Genomic DNA, 13,715 nt, shown 5'->3' on the forward strand with positions numbered 1-13,715 from the left:
CTCTGGGGCTAGAAGAGAAGAGCCGTGGAGAGAGTGAGTTTCAGCACCGTGGCGAGCTCCGCGGCTCTGTGGATAGAAGAGAAGAGCCGAGGAGAGAGGGGTTTCAGCACCGTGGCCAGCTCCGCGGCTCTGGGGCTAGAAGAGAAGAGCCGAGGCGAGAGGGGTTTCAGCACCGTGGCCAGCTCCGCGGCTCTGTGTCTAGAAGAGAAGAGCCGAGGAGAGAGGGGTTTCAGCACTGTGGCCAGCTCCGTGGCTCTGTGGCTAGAAGAGAAGAGCCGTGGAGAGAGTGGGTTTCAGCACCGTGGTCAACTCCACTGCTCTGTGGCTAGAAGAGAATAGCCGAGGAGAGAGGGGTTTCAGCACCGTGGCCAGCTCCGCGGCTGTGTGGCTAGGCGGCATAGGGAGAGCTGCCGCAGCTCCCCGCAGGGCTCTCCCGGGCACCCGGCCCTCCCCTGCAACAACCCTCCACCCGCACCCAGCACTTAGCAGGGGCGGGGGTGCACTGCTGAAGCAGCAGCCCCGGCTCAGTGGCTCGGGGGTGGCGCCAATGATGATTTCATCATCTGAGGCGGCCCCTCCCGGAGCCCCCTCTGATGTCACCGCTTCCGGTCACGTTGCTCTGTGTTTATGCCTTGGTTCTGCTCCTGGAGGAGTCTGTGTGAGCCGTCCCCGTAGCGGGGCCTCTAGCTGCACCCCGAAGCCCGTCCAAATTGGCGCCGCTGTCCCCCAACTTGCAGCTTGGGATGCCCCCTGGATTTACCCTCTGTCGGATTTGTATCGCAACTAAGGAGACTCACCCTCACCGGGGGATCCCGCATCCCCTGCATCACCCCCGGACTCCCCTCTGCCCGCACTGCTAGGGGCTGGTGAGGCTCACCCAACCCAGAGGACTGCGCACTTGGCGACAAGATGCACCCTTTGTCCTTCTGGCCGGGTACCAGGGGAGGCGCACCGACCGGCTGCCTGGGCTCGCGCTCACAGGTAAGGGCAGCTGCTGCGCGCCCCCGTGACATTCTGATGGGTCTCTCTGCAGCACCAGGCCCAGAGCTAGGATAACATAGGGCAAGGTGGGGCATGACTGGTCTAGAACATGATGTGACAAGGCTGCTCTAGAGCAGAATGGACCGTGGCTGGTCTAGAGCAGGATAGGGCATGGCTGGTCTAGAGCAGGATAGGGCATGGCTGGTCTAGAGCAGGATAGGGCATGGCTGGTCTAAATCAACATAGGGCATGGCTAGTCTAGAGCAGGGTAGGGCACGTATGTTTACAGCAGTGTGGGGGCATGTCTGGAGCATGAAGGGGCATGGCTGGTCTAGAACACTACAGGGCAAATCTGCTCTAGAGCAGTATGGGGCAAGGCTGGTATAGAGCATGATGTCACATGACTGGTCTAGAGCAGAATAGGCATCGCTGGTCTAGCAGGATAGGGCATGGCTGGTCTAGAACACTACAGGGTATGGCTGGTCTAGCAGGATAGGGCATGGCTGGTCTAGAGCATTATGGGACGTGGCTGGTCTAGAACACTACAGGGCATGGCTGGTGTAGAGCTTAATAGGGCACATTGTGGGGGCATGAATGTCTAGAGCACGATGGGGCATGGCTGCTCTAGAGCGGGATAGGGCATGGCTGCTAGAGCGGGATAGGGCATGGCTGCTAGAGCGGGATAGGGCATGGCTGCTAGAGCGGGATAGGGCATGGCTGCTAGAACGGGATAGGGCATGGCTGCTAGAGCGGGATAGGGCATGGCTGCTCTAGAGCCGGATAGGGCATGGCTGCTCTAGAGCGGGATAGGGCATGGCTGCTCTAGAGCGGGATAGGGCTTGGCTGCTCTAGAGCGGGATAGGGCATGGCTGCTCTAGAGCGGGATAGGGCATGGCTGCTCTAGAGCAGGGTTCTACAACGAGTAGATTGTGAGAATCCAGTCTATTATAAGCTTGTATGTGGTTGAGTTAATATATGTATACCAACATTCAAAAGTGTATGTTCAAGATGAATTTTATCTTGATTTTGATTTATTTATTGAGTTTTATAAAGTGTGACCATGGCCCGTTTGGGTATCAGAGCACTATACAGCATGGAGGCAAACAGATCAGCACATACAGGTGACCCTTTCGGGAATCAGATCACTGTACATCAGGAAAAATCACCATATCTGAGTATACAAATGCGGGGGGACAGCAAAAATAAGTAAAGTACAGACAAGGGTTGACGTACGTGGTCTTAATTCAGAATGACCATTAAAAAAGTATCATCGGAAAATGTATGTATGTTCAGAACTTTGCTGATGTTTGGAGAAAAAGTATGACATTTCCATAATATATTCATTGCCAATATTTGAGTATGAACTTATGTGGTGTTGGGAAGGCCTACCACAAATACTATTACCTTGGTGTCAGGGACATTGCAACTGTGGCTGTTATGTATTACCCATGTCCAAGCAATACAAATCCACAAAGCTTTTGTTTTACATTGCTGCTGGCCCTGCCTGATGCCCTGTGGTGATCACTGCTGGTCATTTTGAATAAGGTGGCCACTAATGTGAACTTGCACTATCTCAGCACTAATAGTAGTAGCTTGGGATGATTTGAATTGAACATAAGTAGCTCTTATTACAAAAAAGATTGGAGACCCCTGGTTTAGAGAATCACAGGGTATGGCCGGTCTCGAGCAGGATGAGGCATGTCTGTCAAAAAGAGGACATGGATTGGCTGGACTGGAGCAGTATGGGGCACGGATGTTTACGAAAGGGTAGGGGAGTTGAAATCTTGAGCACAATGGGGCATGGCTGGTGTAGAGATGGACGGTGCTTGGCTGGTCTAGAAAAGGAAGGGGTATGTATGTTTAGAACAGTGTGGGGGCATGTATGTTTGAAGCACGATGAGGCATGCCTGGCCTAGAGCGTGCTGGGGAATGGGTATCTACAGCATGTCTGGATCAGGATGAGATATGGCATGGCTTACTTGTGGCAGTGTGGAGCATGGAGGGTCTACAGAAATGTGTTGGAATAGCTGTCTAGAGCACGACCAGGCACGTCTGGTGTGGAGCAGCATATGCAATGGGGATTTAGGACTGTATTTGTCATGGCTGGTCCAGAGCAGAATGGGAAATGATTGTTCTAGAACAGGATAAGTCATAGCCGTCTAGAGCATCGTGGGTGCATGCATGCCTAGAGCGGGATGAAGTATAGCTGGTGTAGAGCAGGAAGGGACATGGTTGTTGTAAGACAGGAAGGGTCGTGGCTGAACTGGAGGAGGATAGGGCTTGGCTGGACTAGAGCAGGATAGGGCTTGGCTGGACTGGAGCAGGGTGGGTCGTGGCTGGACTAGAACAGGGTAGGGCATGGCTGGCTGGAGCATTGCGAAATGTGACTTGGATTCGACGTGCTGGGAGGCATGGGTGGGCATGAGCAGGCTTCTGGGATAGAGCACAACTAGGCCATGTGGGACCATGCTGGGTGTCATTGCTGGCATAGTACGGAATGGGGCAGGGTGTAGAAGGCCTAATACAGGGTGTGGTCACAGCTGGACCAAGTAGGGGAAGATGAGGGCATGTGTGGGCAATTGCCAGCTGGAGGGTTGTCTGGGCTAGAGCAGGGTGGACCACTTTTGTGAGTCAGGGTAGGAAGATAGTGTTACTAAACTAGTGCATGTGGTGCAGTGGGGAAACAACCTTTACAACGCAGTCATTACATCGCACTACATTTACAACGCAGTCATTACATCGCAACATCCTTTTACAATGCATGTCACTACAACGTAGCCATTACATTGCATGTCACTACAACTAATGCATGTCATTACAACGCATGTCACTACAACGCAGGCATTACATCGCATGTCATTACAACACATACCATTACAACGCATAGTACCCCTACACTATCCAACACTTACCCTACTGTTGCACTCACTGGAGTTACAATAGTAATTTTTACCCCTACACTATCCAACACTTACCCTACTGTTGCACTCACTGGAGTTACAATAGTAATTTTTACCCCTACACTATCCAACACTTACCCTACTGTTGCACCCACTGGAGTTAGAATAGCAATTTTTACCCCTACACTATCCAACACTTACCCTACTGTTGCACCCACTGGAGTTAGAATAGTAATTTTTACCCCTACACTATCCAACACTTACCCTACTGTTGCACTCACTGGAGTTACAATAGTAATTTTGACCCCTACACTATCCAAAACTTACCCTACTGTTGCACCCACTGGAGTTAGAATAGCAATTTTTACCCCTACACTATCCAACACTTACCCTACTGTTGCACCCACTGGAGTTAGAATAGTAATTTTTACCCCTACACTATCCAACACTTACCTTAAATACAATGTAATGATATGTGTTGTAATGGTATACGTTGTAATGGTATAATGCGATGTAATGGAATGCGTTGTAAATGTAGTTTTAAAAAAATGTGTTGTAATGGCATGCGATGTAAAATGATGCGTTGTAAAGGATGTTGCGATGTAAAAACTGCGTTGTAAAGGCATGCGTTGTAAATGTATGCGTTGTAACGTCATACATTTGGTGCACTGTGGCGGCATGACTGAAACTGTGCAAGATATGGACATGCGTGTGATAGGGCAGGAAGGAAAGCATAGCTCAGCTAGGGTTGGTTGGGAACATGGCTAGTGTGAAGTAGAATGGTACCATGGATGGAATAGACAACAGCGGGTTTTTGACAGGCGTAGGAAAGGATGGCACATGACCCACCTTAGACTGGGTGGGCAGAGGCCAGACAGGAGCAAGAGATTGATGCCTAACTGAGCTCTTGCAGTGCGTGGGAAATAGATGGGCCTGGGATGTGGAGGCATGCTTGAATTAGAGCAGGGTTGGCATGGCCAGACTAATGCGAGAAGGCAGTGTGTGTAGGATAAGGCATGGTGGAAGTGTCTGTGGCATGCCCTAGCTAAGGCAGAGGCGCTTGTTACATGTATAGGACAACATTTGGTCATGTCTAGGATAAGGTGGGGACATATTGGGCTGGGGCATGTATGGGGGCATGTCTGTAAGGCAGGGTTGGAGCATGGCCATGTATGGAAAGGCCCTGGGCACGGCAAGGATGTAGAGGGTCCAGTCAGTCATGGGAACAGGCTGAAGGAGTGACTGTGTATGTTTGTGGGTGTGTATTTATGTTTATGTAGTGTGTAGTAGTTACGTGATGTTGTTGAGGCACATTTCTGCGCGCTTCTACATGTGCTTCTGTAGCTACGTATGGTACTTGGAACCAGATCTACATCTTCTCTAGTACTTGCAAGTAATACAAATACAGACTGTGCTAAATGACAAGGGCAGAGACTTGGTAGGAAGGAACAGATTACAATACTAGAGCAAGCACTGACAAGGTCAATAGTCCTGGTATTGGCAAGCCTGCAATTTCCTTTACTTCTATATTTTTGTAAACATATGTAATAAACACAAAAAGTGGAGAAGTAAGAAAAAGTAAATTGCAGTCTAAAGGTAGTAAGTAAAAACTGATCGTAGGGGAGGAGCCAAGATGGCGACCGGGACGGCAGCGTAGACTCCCGGCTCCGTGAACCTCCGCAACCCGCACGGATATCCTGCCTGAGATCCTCAACCTGTGCTACGTGGTCGTGTTTCTGAAGGAGAGGGGCTCCCGACTGTGTGACTCCGAGGTTTCTAGCAGTGCTATCGCCGGAGAAAACTGCATCTGAACCTTGCGGCCTGTGCGGCCCTGGAGCCGGGACATCGAGTGGACGCCGTGGCCGGGTGGCAGTGCGACAACAGCGGCTGGTGGTGACTGGGTGGAGTCGGCCCACCGGAGCGGTGCCAAACTCGGCCCACATTTCGGCGTGGTCACTTCTATTCCCCAGTGTAGCTGACCGAGTGCATGACCGGGGGTGCAAATCTTAGATCCTCCGGTGACTGCCCCTGCCTTGCTGGTGAGCTGCCCGGCCGCCGTCCGTATCCTGCCCCGATCATTGCGGGCCGCCCCCGGATTTCTACGGGAGCTGGTCCGCGGTGGGGACGACTGTTGCCCGTGACCACGGATAGTTTTTTGCCTGCCCCCGGAACCCGGTCACCCGCGACGTGGACATCGCGACGCTTGTCCCGGGGTCCCGGCCCCGGTGAGGGTCGGGCATACTTGGCGGCCATCTTGGGTCGATGAAGCCTACCATCCTGTCCGCTGGGCCGCAGCGGGCCTGTGAGCGTACGATTTTTGGGAGTGTGGCGGCGAGATCACAGAGAGCTGAGCTGGGGTACGGCGACCTCCTCGAGGCTCTTGGTACTCTTCACTCCTCCTTGGTTCATGGTTTCGTGATCTTGGGGAGTAAGCTCGATGGTGTGGCGTCGGAGTTGGGGCAGTGGCGGCCCGCCTGTCCGCACGAACACAGAGTCTACCCACACTGCGCGCAGGAGGACGCTGTGGCGGCCACCCCTGAGGTTAGTACACGACTGGACGCCCCGGCCAGTATGCTACAGTGTGTTCGACCTTCTGAGGGCCTGATCTGTCCCGGAGGCGTCGGACCTGAGTGGGATGTGGTGGCCTCATCCCGTGCATGCCCTCCTGCGACCCAGAGACAACTCCAGCAACTAATGTCTGCTTTGGCTGCTTCTGCCTTCCTGAACCTTGCGTGCAGAGCAGATCCTAGGGCAGCACTGGGAAGCCTGTTTCCTCAAGCGGCGGACTGTGTTGATGCTCAGAGACTTCCACCCCACCTGTGTGCGTCGCTTCTCTGTTGTTGTTGGACATTCCTCTGCCTAGGAACATTGGGTATGGTGCTGGGTCGAGGGGTTGGCATGGGCAGAATTCCAAAGAGTGGTCAGGGATGAGGCTGGCCCCTCGGGGGTGGTCGCCTAGTGGACGGGCGGGCTTGGGGTGGTGTGCTCTCCTGACATGGCTACTGGCACAATAGGTGCATAATGCTCCCCATCGTGGTTTGAGAAGATCGTTTTTGTGCTGTTCCTTGTTCACTTTAGGGGAACCTTACCGTGCGGGAGGGAGAAGCCGGGGGTCTGTTATGAAGGCCCTCCTCCAGTTTATAAATACTTTCTCCACCCCCCCGTCTGGTGGGGGTCCTTTCCTACTTCTTTTTCCCTATTCTCCTACATTTCGGGTCTGGTTCCAGGGCGACAGGCACACTGCTGGGGGGAGGGGCCGTACTCATCTGCAGAGGTGCAGGGTGGGGGGTTGGGGGAGGGGATTCTGTATTCTTTCATCCCTTTTTTCCATGGCCTCCTTTTTCTTCTCTGATTCTTTTTGTTTCCTTTTCTGGGATCAGCGTGATACACCTCCTTTTGCTATGCCTCGTTGCCGTTCCATGTGTTCACAACTTCCGGGGTGCTCTTGGGGAGTTCTGGCGGGTGACTGCGGGCGCAACTGTATACTATGTGTTTCCCCATCCTGATGTTCTTGTGTTTGCGCCATTGACCGAATAGATTGCTGTAAATCGCTAACGTTCATTACTCCGCCTATCCGTGATCGTTGTTTTTAAAATTGCTTGTCACCTGATCCTTCTGCCTTGTTTCATCATAAAATGAAAACCTCTTTCTCCTGGTGCCCTACTTACGCTGGTCACAGTATTAGCAGGACGATTTTGCTCCCCGAAGTGCTGCCTGTGTTTATACTTGTTGTTATTGCTCCGTTTGCTTAGCGGCCGGCCCTGGGGGGTTGTAGGCCCATACTTGTTCTTATTGAACTGTCAATAAAGGTTTTCAAAAAAAAAAAAAAAAAAAAACTGATCGTAAAATAAATAGAATGTATGAAATGATAGCTGAAACGTAAACAGAACATGGTTTATATGCTTTTGAAATGAGCTACTTTCTAGGTAGACCCCCGCAGGCAGGCATTTCCCCGTCTGCCATGCACAGCCTTCGACCACGTATGGCCTGGGATTGGCCACAGGGCCTGGACTAACCCTCCCCACTGCGCGCTTTCTTTATTTACATGTATATATTGTTTTACTCCTGCAGGTGTCCCACAAGACAAGCACCCACGGAGAGTCCAGGGGCTTGCTGGCTCCCGCAGGGCACCCGCTGGATCACAACCCCTATACCCCCATGTTTTTTAACATTTACATCCCTCTGGGACCCCCTCACATGGTCCCTACCCTGCCCCTTATACTTCATTTTTTTCAATTTTCAGTTCACAGGGGTCGAGTCCCTGCGTCCTCAAATCATAGCCGCAACATTTCTCTCATTTTGTGGCCAGCCAATCAGAGTAGGAGCTCCCAAAGAACTCATAGGAGCATGACGGTCAGTGGGAAAAAAAGCCTCAATCAATCACATGGCTCCATTTTTTAATTTGTGTGACCGCAGGACTCTCACAAGACTCTCCCGAACCCAATTGTCCAGATATACAAATATTTTTTAACCTTAATTTCTCCAAAACTACTGAATGGATTTACATCAATATACAAAAATGTACTTTTTCTAGACCTAGATGTAGCTTCCGATTTGGTGTAATTCCTTTCAGCAGTTTTTGAGGTATCATATTCCAAACATATCTATGGAAAAAGCATGAGGAAATTTGGTTGAGAGAACCTCTTTTTTTTAGCCCCTTCTTCACAGACCATCATGAATGTTCTGAATAAGAAGCTGAAGTGGATGAACTTTTGTTTCAGAAAGTTTTGTGTAGAGTATTCAAACGGCGCCAAAGTTATTGGCAAACCAAAAATAGGTCTCCCTATGGAAACTCAGACCTCACTTTAGCTGCCTATTGGCGCCCGCCATGATTCTTTGTGAAATTCAATCCAATAAAGTATTTTAAAATCTCCTAAATTGTTAAAAATTGGACCTTTTTGATTCCTGGGATTGTTGCCACTATGAAATGGCCATGGAATTAAGGGAAAGGAGTAGTGATCTGTCTGTCTGTCTGTCTGTCTGTCTGTCTGTCTGTCTGTCTGTCTGTCTGTCTGTCTGTCTATCTATCTATCTATCTATCTATCTATCTAATATTTATATAGCACAGCAACTCACCAGTTAGATTCTCCAGGCTTTCGTAGCTACTGCATGGTTATATCTTATTCGAACATCCAGGTCTTGAGTTTTCTCCTGAATTGCTGGAGCGATGGGAATCTATCTATCTATCTATCTATCTATCTATCTATCTATCTATCTATCTATCTATCTATCTATCTATCTATCTATCTATCTATCTATCTATCTATCTATCTATCTATCTATCTATCTATCTATCTATCTATCTATCTATCTATCTATCTATCTATCTATCTATGTGTTTATAGATAGATATGTATGATATATATTATTTATGTGTATTAATAATATATGCATATATATTTTTATTCCGCTCTGTGGAAAACATCAGGCTGATGTACTAGCTGAAGATGTATCTACACCAGAACCAAAAAAAGCCACGGTTCACAACTCTCTTCATGCATTCCTGATGGAAGCAAATTGTTACAAACCATATAGTAAGGCCTTTTTAACAATGCCATAGCGACGGGGAGGAATAGAGGTGCCAGGCACCTTCATATTTTTGTCTGGCCCCATTATTCAATCTCCCACCCAGTATCTACACAATCCTCACTGCACCCAGTGCCAGTTTCCTGTTGGTGCCATTTGCAACAGGCTGAGGCAAGACAAGCTCAGCCTGCAGAGATCTTTGAGTGCCCAGCATTTATCATGGTATAATAATGATAAGATAACTCTGGTGTTTAATGCACTTAAGAGAGAGATGTATGATTTGTCTAGACACAGTTTTGACTAATCAATAAAGATGCAGAGAGGGTTAACGTTCCTGCTGCAAAACACCAAGTGTAACATGCAGATCACAGATTTGTATTTTATGTAGATAGCTCTGTGTGTTATTGCTCTTGTCTTCGAGGTCCTGTTGTTACTTGTATTTTATAAGTTCCTTATACTATAGCTCCATGACCTGTAAACCAGCATCAAAGACCTGCATGCAAACTCCAAGGCATAGGCTTGGTACCCTTATTTTCTTCCCAATGTTTTGTTATTCTAAAGCTACTCGAAAGGGTTCCTGTCAGTTGTATTAAACTTTCATTATTATAGAAAATCCCAGATATTGTGTTGCATTTTAAATCCTGAGTTTATGGGAAAGATTTACTAACACTTTGTGTCGCCTGGTTCAATTGGTTGAGTACCCTCCCATGCATGTCCTGGTTTGATTGGGAAAGTAGCAATAAAGTAATGCAAAGTGGTGCTAGTAATTAGCTACTTTGTGTTAAGGGGGGCACAGCACTCAAGGACATTTGTGCTTAACCTTATCTCCTAACATTAGTAGAAAGGGAAGTGCATACAAAACGATACCTCCTAACGGCTAGCTTAACTTTCGAGAAAAGTTTTACTTTCTTTAAAGTATTAAAACTTTCTAAGTTTGCTGTGCTGTGCAGTGTACATACAAAGTGACACAAGTTGTAAACTATATCTAAACATAGTATTTTGTACTGGAATGGATCCCTTCCAGTATAAAACGTATGCTTGTCATCATAAACCCATCCAGGCACTTTGCTGCAAGAGTATGTGCATGGCGCATGGCAGCCCTAAATACACCAGTGTAGAAAGAGAGAAAAACAGTGGCATATCTTAGAAGATATGGTGCTGATGTGATCTCTCCATTTAATACATTGCAGCACAGCAACTTCGGTTCCTGTGATGGCCTCGCATTAAAACTCAATAAATACACCCCTTTGTTCATCCAGAGCAAGCGCTTTTAGCATCTAATGCCTACCAGTATGGATATACATGCGACGCCTACACCTTCTAATCCTGAGTGTCTTATCTAGCATTTCTATACATTGATTTACACACTAGTTTGATTCTTTGTTTCAGTATATTATGTGTGTGATGTAAAGCTCCCTGGCACGCTACATTGTGACTAGCACAAGAATATAAATGAAATAATTGTGAGATAGGAACTAAGGAAAGATGAGTGGCATTGAGAGGCACTGTTGGGGGGCATTAGGGAATCAATGGAGAAGTAGGTCATGGTGTGGGCGCAAACAAGACTGTTGCACTGGGTGCCAACAACGCTAATGCTGGCCCTGATTGTACCTAGACCACACCCTGTTTGTGTGCTGCAATACATTAAACACAGCTGCAGTCTTTATGCCTCTTCCTGCTCTCTCTTCTTCTCCCCTTTACATCTCTCCTTCTTTACTGTGTTCTCTATCCCACCTCCAGTTTCTTTCTCTCCGCCTTTTTCCCCTTCTCTTGGTGCCCTTCATCATTCTTTGTCATTCTTTCTTCCCACCTTCATTCTGTTTCCCTTCTTCCCTCTCATTTCATTTTCCTCAGTATCTGTTTCATGGATACTAGTTCTTCCAGTTGGATTATCTGCTCTCAGGCTAAGGTTACCCTGGCTTTTTATCTAAGACTTGGGGTCAATTTACTTTTGCTTTGCATCTGTGCAAATTCACAAAGGTTGACAGTATCCAGTCCAAAGTATTGATGAACTATTCACTTTCCACCCAAGCTTTTTATGTTGGAAAGTTTTCTAGGATGGTACATGGGCGTTTCCACACTATCACCCATATTTTTTCTAAAAAGCCTTATCTGCTATTATCTTCAAAATCTGTAGACAGAGCTTTGTGCCCCCCCCCAAATATCTCCATGAGTCAACTTAAAAGTAGGAGACAAGTTTGTTTCCTCAAAGTTTGCATTTGAAACCTGAGCCTAACTATAACGTCTCTGTAACTTTTGTTTTTTTCAGTGAATTTTGAAGTTTTTTAAATTCCATTTCCTAACTATAACATCCCTGTAATCTTTGCTTTCTTCAGTGATTTTCTTAGTTTAAAAAAAATGCTAATTCCTAACTATAGCATCATTGTAACCTTTATGTTTTTAGTGTGTTTCTATGGTTTTTTAATGAGTATTGTCGTTTGCAGAGTGGTGGAGAAAGGGGGCTGGGCCTCCGACTAGCTTTCAGGAATCCCGTTGAGAAGGACTTACAGGAAGTACCAGGAGGAGTAGTTGCCCCTCAAGGATGTCTTTGGGGGCCACTCCCCCTCCTATTGCCTCCAGGGAGTCCCACATAGCAGGATTGCTGAGACCTGATAGGAGACCACCTTGAAAACGCACCTCTGGGTGCACTTCTAGTAGGGGGATAAAGTCCCTTTGGCTATTGAGGGTTCTTGGGGGCCAACTACCCCTCCGGTTTCCCCCAGAAAGTCCCAGACAGTGAGTTTGTCTAGAGGTTTTTAATGGCCAAACCCCTTTCTCCCCCACGCTTCAAATGCATCTCCTGTTACCTCCAGGAAGACCCACACAGGTAGATTTCTGAGAGGTCATCCAAAGGCCAAGTCCCCTTCTCCACCACTTTGAAAACGCACCTCCTGGTGCATTTCTTGTAGGGGGAAGAAGTCCTCTTTAGTCTTGAGGCCCTCAGGAGACAAATAGACCTAATCCCCCCACCAGCAGTGTGCTGAGAGGCGCATTTACAAAGTGGTGGAGAAGAGGGGAGTGGCCGGTGACCACCTACCAGCAATCCTGCTGTGCAGGGCTTACTGGAGGTAGCGGGAGGTCTTGTTGGCTCTTAAGGACCCTCAGCAGTGAAGGGAGCTTCATCCCCCAGACAGGAGAGTGACAGGAAGTGCATTTGAACAGTAGTGGAGTGAGGAGGTGTGGCCTACAGCGAGTTGCCAGCTTGTTTTTTAGGAATGGGGGCTGTGTGGCCACACCTTCTCTAACCATTTTGGGCCCCGGGTACCCCATTCCCTGGGGTCTGACCCCTTTTTATTTATTTTTTAATAAAAAAACAGGAGGGGAACCGCCCACCCCGGCCAATTTCGGCCCTGGGGGGCACAATCTCCCAAGGCCCGGCCTTTATTATATTTTTTTATTACTCGAAGGGAGGGGAGCAGAGCAGCCCTCCTCCCCATGCCAGTTTCAGCCCCAGGGACCCCATTCCACGGGGCTAGGCCTTTTCTTTAAAAACAAATAGTTTCCTAAAAGGGAAGGGGGCCGCCCGGCCCCCCTCCCTGGGCCAACTTTAGCCCCGGCACCCCATCCCCCAGGGCCAGACTTCTCCATTGGCCTGAAGGCTCCCATGGTCCCTGTCGGCTCCCCCCTCCCACAGGAGCCGGCATTGCTTTGGGATCCAGTGAGCTGCTGAGCCCACCCGCAGCCAAAATAAAGGTGCCCTAGGGAGGTGGCAGTCCACTGGCTTTGATAGGCTCTAAGTGCATCCCACTCCTATGTTCACCATATGCCCACGGGACCTAGCAAACCCGGAGGTTATTCTAAAGGAAGCGCGGGAGCACATGCTTGCTTTTTTTAAAACAATTGCCACGGATCCCCCCCACGAGTCCACAGCAATTCCAGCGAGTCCCAAGATGGCTGGCAACACTTCCTGGTTGAAGTGTTGCCAGCCAACCAAATTTTAGCAGAATTTGCAATTTCACTGCAACTTTTAAGTTAGATATCTGAAAAACTACTGAACGGATTTGCACCAAATCACAAAAGCATGCTTTCTGGACCAACATCTAGCTTTCTGCCAAAGTTGGTGTAATTCCGTTCAGCAGTTTCGGCTGTAGTCGTGTTCAAAAAATGAAAAATCCCCGTAGACTTAACATTGGGAAAATGCGTTTTGGGCCCCCTTTTTTTCAGCCCCCACTGACGGATCACCCAGAAACGTTTAACACAGCAGCTGGACCAAAAAGGGGAAGTTTTTTGATGATTTTGTGGAGATTCGTCAAGAGGCGCCAAAGTTATTGGTAAAACAAAAATGCTTTTCCTATGGAAACTTTGATC

The 13,715-nt window shown here is 48.5% G+C and overlaps 1 protein-coding gene across 1 annotated transcript in view; it reads left to right on the forward strand.

Moving 5' to 3' along the window:
* Nucleotides 1–637: 637 nt before the first annotated feature.
* The window catches only part of CCDC92B (coiled-coil domain containing 92B), a 244,286-nt gene continuing 231,208 nt past the window's right edge, over nucleotides 638–13,715 (forward strand). Inside the window, exon 1 of the mRNA XM_085649927.1 lies at nucleotides 638–981. The gene's annotated coding sequence lies outside the window, so the exon portion shown is untranslated. The remainder of the gene's footprint in view (nucleotides 982–13,715) is intronic.

This window comes from Triturus cristatus, chromosome 3_2 (genome assembly GCF_964204655.1).
Source record: "Triturus cristatus chromosome 3_2, aTriCri1.1, whole genome shotgun sequence".
Taxonomy (NCBI): domain Eukaryota; kingdom Metazoa; phylum Chordata; class Amphibia; order Caudata; family Salamandridae; genus Triturus; species Triturus cristatus.